At 48.7% G+C, this 12,369-nt stretch overlaps 1 protein-coding gene across 1 annotated transcript in view; it reads left to right on the top strand.

Annotated features, from left to right (window-relative positions):
* Positions 1 to 12,369, top strand: part of LPAR1 (lysophosphatidic acid receptor 1) — a 194,436-nt gene that overhangs the window by 61,449 nt on the left and 120,618 nt on the right. The window contains exon 2 of the mRNA XM_075825650.1: positions 7,996 to 8,063. The gene's annotated coding sequence lies outside the window, so the exon portion shown is untranslated. The remainder of the gene's footprint in view (positions 1 to 7,995; positions 8,064 to 12,369) is intronic.

The raw sequence follows: 12,369 nt of genomic DNA, 5'->3' as shown, positions 1-12,369 counted from the left end.
ATTGGCGGGACTGCCCCCCAGTTTGCAGATGTTTTCAGCAAAAGGGAGGCTGAGACTCTGCCTCCACATCGGACTTATGACTGCTCCATTGAACTGGTTCAAAATGCCTCTCTCCCCTGTGGCCGAGTATATCCTCTCTCCTTGCCAGAGTCTCTATCTATGTTGGCCTATATCAAGGAGAATTTAGAGAGGGGTTTAATACGAAAGCATTCCTCCCCGGCCGGGGCTGGATTCTTCTTCGTTAAAAAGAAAGATGGATCCCTTCGACCCTGCATTGACTACCGTGGTTTCAACCAGATCACGGTCAAGAACAAATACCTGTTGCCACTTATATCCGAGCTGTTTGATTGCATACGAGGAGCCCAAAAATTTTCTAAGCTAGACCTGCGGGGGGCTTATAACCTAATCTGGATTCGCTGGGGTGACGAATAGAAGACGGCATTTAACACCCGGGACGGGCACTATGAATACCTAGTGATGCCCTTCGGACTGTGTAACGCTCCCGCAGTGTTTCAGGAATTTGTGAATGATATCTTCCAAGATCTCCTCTATGTCTGCGTTGTTATTTATCTCGATGACATTTTGATTTTCTCCCCAGATCAGACGACTCATCGGAGGCATGTCCGTCAAGTGCTACTACGATTAAGAGAGAATCGTTTATACGCCAAGCTGGAGAAGTGCGTCTTTGAGAGGAGTTGTTTGCCCTTCCTGGGCTACATCATCTTGGCTCAAGGTCTCAAGATGGATCCTGAGAAAGTGAGAGCTGTCCTGGAGTGGCCACGTCCTCAGGGTCTAAGGGCCATACAGTGGTTACTGAGATTCACCAATTTCTACCGGCAGTTTATTCCAAACTTCTCATCTCTGACGGCTCCCATCTCTACCATTATGAAGAAGGATGCGAACGCCAAGGTTTGGACTCCAGAGGCAGAGTCCGTATTTATTAGTCTCAAGGAAGCCTTCACTTCAGCTTCGATCCTCCATCATCCTGACTTACCTCGGCAGTTCTCAGTGGATGTGGACGCTTATTCTGTTGGTGCAGGTGCACGTCTGTTCCAGAGGAGCTCCAAAGGAGAGGCAGTAGTATGTGGCTACTACTCAAGACTTTTTTCTTCTGCTGAGCGCAATTACTCTATTAGAGATCAGGAGCTACTGGCCATCAAATTGGCTCTGGAGGAGTGGATACATCTTCTAGAGGGCGCAGTTCACCCCATCCTGATCTACACCGACCAGAAGAACCTTACCTACCTTCTTTCCGCTCAACGACTAAATCCCTGTCAAGCCCGGTGGTCGCTGTTCTTCACCCGTTTCCAATTTGTGCTCTACTACCGTCCCGCAGACAAAAATGTGAGGGCCGATGCCCTGTCCAGATCGTTAGAGAAGGAAGACACGGTGGAGTCCCTTCAGACTATCATAGACCCGTCATGGATTGTCACTGCTAATCCTCTGCAGGTTAGAGACATCCCTCCGAGGAGGACGTTTGTTCGTTTGGCAGACAGGAGAAGAATTCTCCGCTGGGGACACAGTTATAAACTGGCTGGGCACGCTGGTGTCCATAAAACCCGAGACCTGATTGCTCGTCACTTCTGGTGGCCCACGCTACCCAAGGCTGTTGTGGACTTTGTCTCTTCTTGCACGGTGTGTGCTTCTAACAAAGTTTCTCACTCCAAGCCTGCCGGCCTGCTTCAACCTCTGCCTGTACCCAATGCCCCCTGGCAGCACATTGCTATGGACTATGTCACAGACCTTCCCCCCTCAGCAGGATGCAACACTGTCTGGGTGGGGGTGGACCGTTTCTCGAAGATGGCACATTTTATCCCGCTGACCGGCCTACCTTCTGCTCCCCTACTGGCGAGTCTCTTCATTCAACACATCTTTCGCTTGCATGGCTTTCCTCTTCACATTGTGTCCGACCGGACACATTTACCTCAAAGTTCTGGGGAGCTCTCTGTAAACTCCTGGATGTGAGATTGGACTTTTTCTCGGCCTATCACCCCCAGTCCAATGGGCAAGTTGAGAGGATCAACCAGATCATGGAAAATTATCTCCGCCACTTCATCTCTTCACAGCACGATAACAGGGTACAGCTTCTTCCATGGGCCGAGTTCTCGTACAACAACCACACAAGTGAGTCCATCACTTCCACTCCATTTCACATTGCGTACAGTCAACATCCTAGAGTCCCTCTTCCAGTGTCGACTACATCTCAGGTACCCACTGCTGACTCTGCATTTGGGGACTTTCTGCAAATCTGGCAACAGACCCCGTCCTCTATTTTGCTGGCAGTCGATCGCATGAAGCGAAAAGAGAAATGAGCCGCCTCAATATGTTCCGGGTACCAAAGTCTGGCTATTCTCTCGGAACATTCGTTTGAAGATGCCTTCATACAAGTTTGCTCCCAGGTTCCTTGGTCCTTTCGAGATTCTGCAACAAATAAACCCTGTCTCCTATAAGGTGCGGCTGCCTCCTACCCTCAGAATCCCCAGCTCCTTTCATGTGTCCCTCCTGAAACCTGTGGTCCTGAACCGCTACAGCAAGACTTTTAGTTCCACAGTTGCTCCCAGCGGTTCTTCTGATGTGTTCGAGGTGAGGGAGATCCTGGACTGCAGGAGGGTAGGAGGAAGGACTTTCTATTTGGTGGACTGGAGAGGGTTTGGTCCTGAGGAGAGGTCCTGGGAGCCGGAAGAGAACCCCAGTGCTCCTGCTCTCATTAAGAAATTCCTCTCTCGCTCTGGCCCCAAGAAGAGGGGGCGTAAGAGGGGGGATACTGTAACATCCATGGCCACGGACCGTCGGGTTTACTCACCTTATGGATCCGTGAGCGCTGTTCCCCATCTCCTTCCTAGGAGTCGCCAGCGCTCACTTCCGCTCCGGTCTGCTGTGTCCCGTAGGGTGCGCGCGCACGCTCGTGCCCTCTCTTAAAGGGCCGGCGCGCGCACCTGTAAAACAATCATCATTATTGACCACATGATTTCCTGGTCTATAAGTAGGCCTCAGCCCTTCCGATCCTTGCCTGAGCATTGTTAGTTATTCCCAAGTCTGTCTTGCAAATGGTCCCTTAGTGTTTCTCGGTCCAGTTGTTACCCGTGCCCTGTTACCTGTTCCTGTATCCCGTGCTGTGTTCTTGTTCCGGTGCCTACTAGTTGGAGTCGTGTCTACTGCACCTGCTGTTGCATTGCCACGACCTGTGTCATCTGCCATTTCCTGAGGGATCCGCCACGTCTGGCGCAACCTGCGGCAACTGCTGTCATCCACCACGTCTGGCGTTACCTGCTGCACCCACCTCCATCTGTTCTAGAGCTGCGGTCACTGTCTGGATTATCCAGGTACTCTTGTGCGGGACATTGTAATTCTGGGGTTCCTGTCGTTTGGCCAGCTGCCTCCCTGCTTTGGCGTTGCGGCCTAGTGGGTCCACATACCCACAAATCGTGACAATGTATATATATATATATATATATATAAATATATACGATCCAAAGGCAAAGAAACACAGCACTCCATATATCAAATAAATCAGGCCATGTGCTCGTCACCAGGGGATGAATCAATTCCCCTTCTTTTCAGATAAATACCAGCACAGAACGAAGTGACGGCACCAAGGACTTTAAGACGGATGAAAAACAGGGTGGATTTATACTTGATGCCATTGTTCATTTGAGATAGCTTGAGAAAGGTTCCTGTTGAACCGAAACGTTGCTGTGATTTCTTGAGGTGAATAAATACACCCTGTTTTTCATCCGTCTTGAAGTCCTTGGTGCCGTCACTTCGTTCTATGCTGGTATATATATATATATATATATATATATATATATATATATATATATATATATATACATACACTACCGTTCAAAATTTTGGGGTCACCCAGACAATTTTTTGTTTTCACACTTATATTTATCAAATGAGTTGCAAAATGACTAGAAAATATAGTCAAGACATTGACATGGTTAGAATGATTTTTATTTGAAATAATAATTTTCTCCTTCAAAGTTTGCTTTCATCAAAGAATGCTCCATTTGCAGCAATTACAGCATTGCAGACCTTTGGCATTCTAGCTGTTCATTTGCTGAGGTAATCGGGAGAAATTTCACTGCATACTTCCAGAAGGCCTTCCCACAAGTTGCATTGGCTTGATGGGCACTTCTTGCGTACCATACGGTCAAGCTGCTCCCACAACAGCTCTATGGGGTTGAGATCTGGTGACTGCGCTGGCCACTCCATTACAGATAGAATACCAGCTGCCTGCTTCTTCCCTAAATAGTTCTTGCATAATTTGGAGTTGTGCTTTGGGTCATTGTCCTGTTGTAGGATGAAATTGGCTCCAATCAAGCGCTGTCCACAGGGTATGGCATGGCGTTGCAAAATGGAGTGATAGCCTTCCTTATTCAAAATCCCTTTTACCTTGTACAAATCTCCCACTTTACCAGCACCAAAGCAACCCAAGACCATCACATTACCTCCACAATGCTTGACAGATGGCGTCAGGCACTCTTCCAGCATCTTTTCAGTTGTTCTGCGTCTCACAAATGTTCTTCTGTGTGATCCAAACACCTCAAACTTCGATTCGTCTGTTCATAACACTTTTTTCCAATCTTCCTCTGTCCAATGTCTGTGTGCTTTTGCCCATATTAATCTTTTCCTTTTATTAGCCAGTCTCAGATATGGCTTTTTATTTGCCACTCTGCCCTGAAAGCCAGCATCCCGGAGTCGCCTCTTCACTGTAGACGTTGACACTGGAGTTTTGCGGGTACTATTTAATGAAGCTGCCAGTTGAGGACCTGTGAGGCGTCTATTTCTCAAACTAGAGACTCTAATGTACTTGTCTTGTAGCTCAGTTGTGCAGCGGGGCCTCCCACTTCTCTTTCTACTCTGGTTAGAGCCTGTTTGTGCTGTCCTCTGAAGGGAGTAGTACACACCGTTGTAGGAAATCTTCAGTTTCTTGGCAATTTCTCGCATGGAATAGCATTCATTTCTAAGAACAAGAATAGACTGTCGAGTTTCACATGAAAGCTCTCTTGTTCTAGCCATTTTGAGAGTTTTATCGAACACACAAATGTAATACTCCAGATGCTCAACTAGCTCAAAGGAAGGTCAGTTTTATAGCTCCTCTAAACAGCAAAACTGTTTACAGCGGTGCTAACATAATTGCACAAGGGTTTTCAAGTGTTTTCTAATCATCCATTAGCCTTCTAACACAGTTAGCAAACACAATGTACCATTAGAACACTGGAGTGATGGTTGCTGGAAATGGGCCTCTATACACCTATGTAGATATTGCATTAAAAACCAGACGTTTGCAGCTAGAATAGTCATTTAGCACATTAACAATGTATAGGGTGTATTTCTAATTAATTGAATGCTATCTTCATTGAAAAAAAATTTCCTTTTCTTTCAAAAATAAGGAAATTTCTAAGTGACTCTAAACCAGGGGTCTCAAGCACGCGGCCCGCGGGCCGCATGCGGCCCCTGGGGCTGTCATCTGCAGCCCACGGGACATAGAGCCGCTAGTATCGGCTCTGCTCCGAGACTCTGGAATTCCCTGACATCGCGGTCCACATATGAACAGCGATGTCTGGGGCTTCCCCAGAGCCGGAGTCCCGAGCAGAGCGCTGGTGTCGGCTCTGCTCCGGGACTCTGTGGAATTCCCTGACATCGCTGCCCATATATGGACAGTGTGTCAGGGTCTTGCCCAGAGCGGAGCAGAGCGCTGGTGTCGGCTCTGCTGCGGGACTCTGCGGAATTCCCTGACATCGCTGTCCACATATGAACAGCGATGTCTGGAGCTTCCCCAGAGCCGGAGTCCCGAGCAGAGCGCTGGTGTCGGCTCTGCTCCGGGACTCTGTGGAATTCCCTGACATCGCTGTCCACATATGAACAGCGATGTCTGGGGCTTCCCCAGAGCCGGAGTCCCGAGCAGAGCGCTGGTGTCGGCTCTGCTCCCGGACTCTGTGGAATTCCCTGACATCGCTGCCCATATGTGGACAGTGTGTCAGGGTCTTCCCCATAGCGGAGTCCCGGGCAGAGCGCTAGTACAGGCTCTGCTCCGGGACGCTGCGGAATTCCCTGACATATCTGCCCATATATGGACAGTGTGTCAGGGTCTTCCCCAGAGCGGAGTCCCGGGCAGAGCGCTAGTATCGGCTCTGCTCCGGGACTCTGTGGAATTCCCTGACATCGCTGCCCATATATGGACAGTGTGTAAGGGTCTTCCCCAGAGCGGAGTCCCGGGCAGAGCGCTATTATCGGCTCTGCTCCGGGACTCTGGGGAAGCCTCTGACATCGCTGTCCATACATCGACAATGATGTCAGGGGCTTCCCCAGAGCAGGAGTCCCAGTGATGTCAGGAGCACAGCTGGAGTACCAGGAAGAGCCTACTAGCGCTCTGCCTGGGACTCCAGCTCTGGGCAAGCCCCTGACATCACTGGGGCAGCCTCTACAGAGGGCACTGGGGCAGCCTCTACAGAGGGCACTGGGGCAGCCTCTACAGAGGGCACTGGGGCAGCCTCTACAGAGGGCACTGTGGCAGCCTCTACAGAGGGCACTGTGCCAGCTTCTACAGAGGGCACTGTGGCAGCTTCTACAGAGGGCACTGTGGCAGCTTCTACAGAGGGCACTGTGGCAGCCTCTACAGAGGGCACTGTGGCAGCCTCTACAGAGGGCACTGTGGCAGCCTCTACAGAGGGCACTGTGGCAGCCTCTACAGAGGGCACTGTGGCAGCCTCTACAGAGGGTACTGTGGCAGCCTCTACAGAGGGTACTGTGGCAGCCTCTACAGAGGGCACTGTGGCAGCCTCTACAGAGGGCACTGTGGCAGCCTCTACAGAGGGCACTGTGGCAGCCTCTACAGAGGGCACTGTGGCATTATCTACAAGTGGGTGTGTGGCAGTATCTGAAGAGGACACTGGCATTATCTAGGGGTGTGTTGCATTATCTACAGAGGGCACTGTGGCCTTATCTACAGAGGGCACTGTGGCCTTATCTACAGAGGGCACTGTGACCTTATCTACAGAGGGCACTGTGGCCTTATCTACAGAGGGCACTGTGGCCTTATCTACAGAGGGCACTGCGGCCTTATCTACAGAGGGCACTACGGCAGCATCTACCGAGGGCACTGCGGCAGCATCCACAGAGGGCACTGCGGCACTATCTAAAAAGGGGCTGCCCAATCTTGACATGTGTGCTAACTGAGCCGCCGGACTGCATTTAGCGACACTTAAACTGGAAAGCTGGATTGTTGAAATAAGCACGTGGAGAAATATCTCAAATTTTAAACCTAGCGCTATTATTATAGTAATGTAGTATTATTATTATAGTAATATAGTGTTATAGTAGTTCAAATAACTAATTGATTAACAATAATTTTGTATTGTATCAAATTTGAAAGTAATGCGGCCCGTCAACTTCCCATTTTTTCTATATGCGGCCCACTTACCCGGCCGAGTTTGAGACCCCTGCTCTAAACTATTGAATGGTAGTGTGTATATATATATATATATATATATATATATATATATATATTTATATACACATATTCATTGCATCAGTGTTTGATTATTTACAAAATCATGACATCCGATTGATTTGTTTTTCTTTTTTGGGTTCTGTTAGCTATTTCACATAAAACAGTACTGCTTGTTATATGCCAAATAGTTTTGTTTTTTCTTATGGAAAGCCAGAAAGTTGACACAGCACTGTATCTTCCAGATGTTTTTTCTTATTTTGTACGCACTGTTGTGTTGTAAGCTTGGTACACTAAGTACAGGAAAAAACAAACATCTCAGCGTTCATTCCGTTTTTGTACACCGACCTTATACTTGGTTGGTAATGTTTCTTGCAACCCTCGTTTTTTTTGCAGCAGGAAGCTACCATCTGTGTAGAAGAAGACAATAATTTGCCAACTAGTATATCAATATATAAGAAATTCACTATTTAATGTATATTGTGATGAAAGCAGATGAATAATGGAAATTAAATTTGTTTACCACCTTTATGTTTCAGGACAAACTTTAAAAGTCACCAGAGAGAAAAGTGGTAATCAATACAGGACCAACGTGGCAGCTCTGAATGTAAGTTACATTTTCTATATATTGGCACTCATCCTTAACATCAATACTTTTATAACACAGGTCTGCTAGATACAGCAGAATTCTTGCCCACTGGGCTACTAGGGTGTAGAAATTATCCTGATTGGTGTACGGATGTTTGCCTATCGGGATCATAAGTGTAGGGATCCTATGAGGGAACTTATGAGTGTGAATGAGAGGCTTTGACTCAATGTTTGCCTCCGACACTTACTGGGAAGCTTTTCCACTTGTCCACAAATGAGTTATTGCCGTTATGGTGGATCACCAGAAAATTTATTTTTGTATATCTATACTATGTTTCTAGTAAATGGATGAGAATATGTATAATTATGAGCTAGAGGTATGTATGTTATAACCACTGGAATGCTAGTCTACTAAGTGAGAATATCTTATATGATATATTACTGGATTATTTCAGAGTATGCTCCATCCTATGGAATGTGACTGTAAAGGATCTGCCAGGCACTGCTTCGGGGTTAATTCCCAGAATTAATCAGTCAACACCTGAGTGTACATCCCTGAGACAGATACCAGCTTCCTCCACTCAGGCTGGCAGGCTTAGGAGTGGGAGAGCCTATCGCAACCTGGCCAGACTCAGCTAGCTCCCGCCCTCGGTCTATTTAAGCCTGCTCTTCCTGTCCATCTGTGCTTGTGAATTCTTTCCTTGAGGTTTCCTGGCCCAGCTACAGCTCCTGCTACTTTTTGATCCTGCTCCATACAGACCCCGGCTTACCGACTACTCTTCTGCTTTTCGCTTTGTACCTCGCACTCTCCTGGCTTGACTCGGCTCGTTCACTACTCTGTTGCTCACGGTGTTTCCGCGAGCAACTGCCCATTTCCCTTGCTTGTATTCCCTTGTTTGTTTGTCGTGTTTGTCATGCACTTACTGAGCGCAGGGACCGCCGCCCAGTTGTACCCCGTCGCCTAGGGCGGGTCGTTGCAAGTAGGCAGGGACAGAGTGGCGGGTAGATTAGGGCTCACCTGTCCGTTTCCCTACCCCCCCCACCATTACTAATTCACAAGCCCTATACCTAGTCTACCCTGGTCCCTGACACCATTATGGAACCCCGTGAAACCCTGGCTCAGCAAATGCAGGGTCTCTCCCTACAGGTCCAGGCCCTGGCTCAGAGGGTCAACCAGCCTGATGCTACCTTGGTAGTTCCCCTCACCGCACCCCTTGAACCCCACCTCAAGTTGCCCGACCGGTTCTCAGGTGACCGGAGGGCTTTTCTCTCCTTTCGGGAGAGTTGTAGGCTTTACTTTCGCTTAAAGCCTCACTCCTCAGGTTCTGAGAGCCAGCGGGTGGGTATAATTATGTCCCGGCTCCAGGAAGGGCCCCAAGAGTGGGCCTTCTCCTTGGCTCCTGGCGCCCCTGAACTTTCCTCCGTTGATTGTTTCTTTTCTGCCCTCGGACTTATTTATGACGAGACCGACAGAACTGCCTTTGCCGAGAGTCAGCTGGTGACCTTACGTCAGGGTAAGAGACCTGTTGAGGAGTATTGCTCTGACTTTAGGAAGTGGTGCGTAGCTTCTCGGTGGAATGACCCTGCCTTAAGGTGCCAGTTTAGGTTGGGTCTGTCGAATGCCCTGAAAGACCTGCTAGTTAGTTATCCCTCTTCTGACTCCTTAGACCAGGTTATGGCTTTAGTGGTACGACTTGACCGACGTCTCAGGGAACGACAACGTGAACGTTTATGTGTTTTTTCCTCCGACTCCCCCATGATGCCTCCCGAAGTCCCGTTGCTTCGTTTCTCCCCTAAAGACTCAGAAATACCTATGCAACTCGGGGCCTCCGTGTCCCCTCAACAACGTAGAGAATTCCGCAGGAAGAATGGTCTCTGCTTCTACTGTGGGGATGTCAAGCATCAAGTAAACAACTGTCCCAAGCGTAAGAATGCTGTCAGAGAGCTCCCGCGTCTAAGTGATCATCGGGGAGGTCACTTGGGCGCACAGGTATTTCCCGTAAATATGAAACGTACTAAGATATTGCTTCCCTTTCAGGTCTCTTTTGGTGGTAGGTCTGCTACCGGCAGTGCCTTCGTGGATTCAGGGTCCTCTACTAATATCATGTCTGTGGAATTTGCTATGTCTCTCGCTATGCCTCTGATTGATTTGCCTAAACCTGTTCCGGTAGTGGGTATCGACTCCACTCCTCTTGCTAATGGTTATTTTACACAGCATACCCCTGTTTTTGAACTCCTTGTTGGCTCCATGCATTTGGAGCAATGCTCTGTACTATTGATGCAGGGATTATCGTACGATTTGGTTCTAGGTCTTCCCTGGTTGCAGTTGCATAATCCTACGTTTGACTGGAATACTGGGGAGCTAACCAAATGGGGTAATGAATGTTGTACGTCATGTTTTTCTGTTAATTCTATTTCTCCCCCTAAGGAGGTGAATACGCTACCCGAGTTTGTTCAGGACTTCGCTGATGTTTTCTCTAAAGAGGCCTCCGAAGTATTACCGCCTCATAGAGAATACGATTGCGCTATCGAATTGGTACCAGGAGCTAAGCTTCCTAAGGGTAGGATATTTAACCTTTCTTGTCCCGAACGTGAAGCCATGAGGGAGTATATCCAGGAATCCCTGGCCAAGGGTTACATTCGTCCCTCTTCTTCTCCGGTAGGTGCTGGCTTCTTCTTCGTAGGGAAGAAGGATGGGGGTCTTAGGCCATGCATTGACTACCGTGGCCTGAATAAGGTCACGGTAAGGAACCAGTATCCCCTTCCTTTGATTCCTGATCTCTTTAATCAGGTTCAGGGGGCCCAATGGTTCTCTAAATTGGATCTACGGGGGGCGTATAACCTTATTCGCATCAAAGAGGGGGATGAGTGGAAGACTGCGTTTAACACGCCCGAAGGCCATTTCGAATACCTCGTCATGCCCTTTGGGTTGTGCAATGCCCCTGCGGTCTTCCAGAACTTCATAAATGAGATTTTGAGAAATTACCTGGGGATATTTCTTGTAGTGTACCTTGATGACATATTGGTGTTTTCCAGGGACTGGTCCTCCCACATAGAGCATGTCAGGAAAGTGCTCCAGGTCCTTCGAGAAAACAAACTGTTTGCCAAAATCGAAAAATGTGTATTTGGGGTACAGGAGATACCATTTTTAGGTCAAATCCTCACTCCTCATGAATTCCGCATGGACCCTGCCAAGGTTCAGGCTGTGGCTGAATGGGTCCAACCTGCCTCCCTGAAAGCGCTACAGTGTTTTTTGGGGTTCGCTAACTATTACAGGAGATTTATTGCTAACTTCTCGGTCGTCGCTAAGCCTCTTACGGACCTCACTCGCAAGGGTGCTGATGTCCTCCATTGGCCCCCTGAGGCCGTCCAGGCTTTTGAGACCCTCAAGAAGTGCTTTATCTCGGCCCCGGTGCTGGTTCAGCCCAACCAAAGGGAGCCATTTATTGTGGAGGTTGACGCGTCCGAGGTGGGAGTGGGGGCCGTCTTGTCCCAGGGTACCAGCTCCCTCACCCATCTCCGCCCCTGTGCTTACTTTTCTAGGAAGTTTTCGCCCACGGAGTGTAACTATGATATTGGCAACCGCGAACTTTTAGCCATTAAATGGGCATTTGAAGAGTGGCGCCACTTCCTGGAGGGGGCTAGGCACCAGGTAACGGTCCTTACCGACCACAAGAATCTGGTTTTCCTAGAATCTGCCCGGAGGCTAAACCCGAGACAAGCTCGATGGGCGTTGTTTTTTACCAGATTCAATTTTTTGGTTACCTATAGGGCCGGGTCTAAAAATATTAAGGCGGATGCACTGTCGCGTAGCTTCATGGCCAGCCCTCCTTCGGAGGAAGATCCTGTTTGTATTTTGCCTCCAGGTATAGTCATTTCCTCTATCGAGTCCGATTTAGTCTCTGAAATTGCTGCTGATCAAGGTTCAGCTCCTGGGAACCTTCCTGAGAACAAGCTGTTTGTTCCCCTGCAATTCCGGCTAAGGGTACTTAGGGAAAATCACGACTCCGCACTATCTGGCCATCCAGGCATCCTGGGTACCAAACACCTCATTACCAGAAATTATTGGTGGCCTGGTTTGCCTAAAGACGTTAAGGCCTACGTCGCCGCCTGTGAGGTTTGTGCCAGGTCCAAGACTCCCAGGTCCCGACCAGCGGGCTTACTGCGTTCGTTGCCCATTCCCCAGAGACCTTGGACACATATCTCCATGGATTTTATCACCGATTTGCCTCCATCCCAAGGCAAGTCGGTGGTGTGGGTGGTGGTAGACCGCTTCAGTAAAATGTGCCACTTTGTGCCCCTCAAGAAACTACCCAACGCCAAGA

The sequence above is a fragment of the Rhinoderma darwinii genome, chromosome 1 (genome assembly GCF_050947455.1).
Source record: "Rhinoderma darwinii isolate aRhiDar2 chromosome 1, aRhiDar2.hap1, whole genome shotgun sequence".
In the NCBI taxonomy this organism is placed as follows: Eukaryota; Metazoa; Chordata; class Amphibia; order Anura; family Rhinodermatidae; genus Rhinoderma; species Rhinoderma darwinii.
Note: the sequence above shows the minus strand (reverse complement) of the source record. Positions and strands in the feature narration are given on the sequence as shown.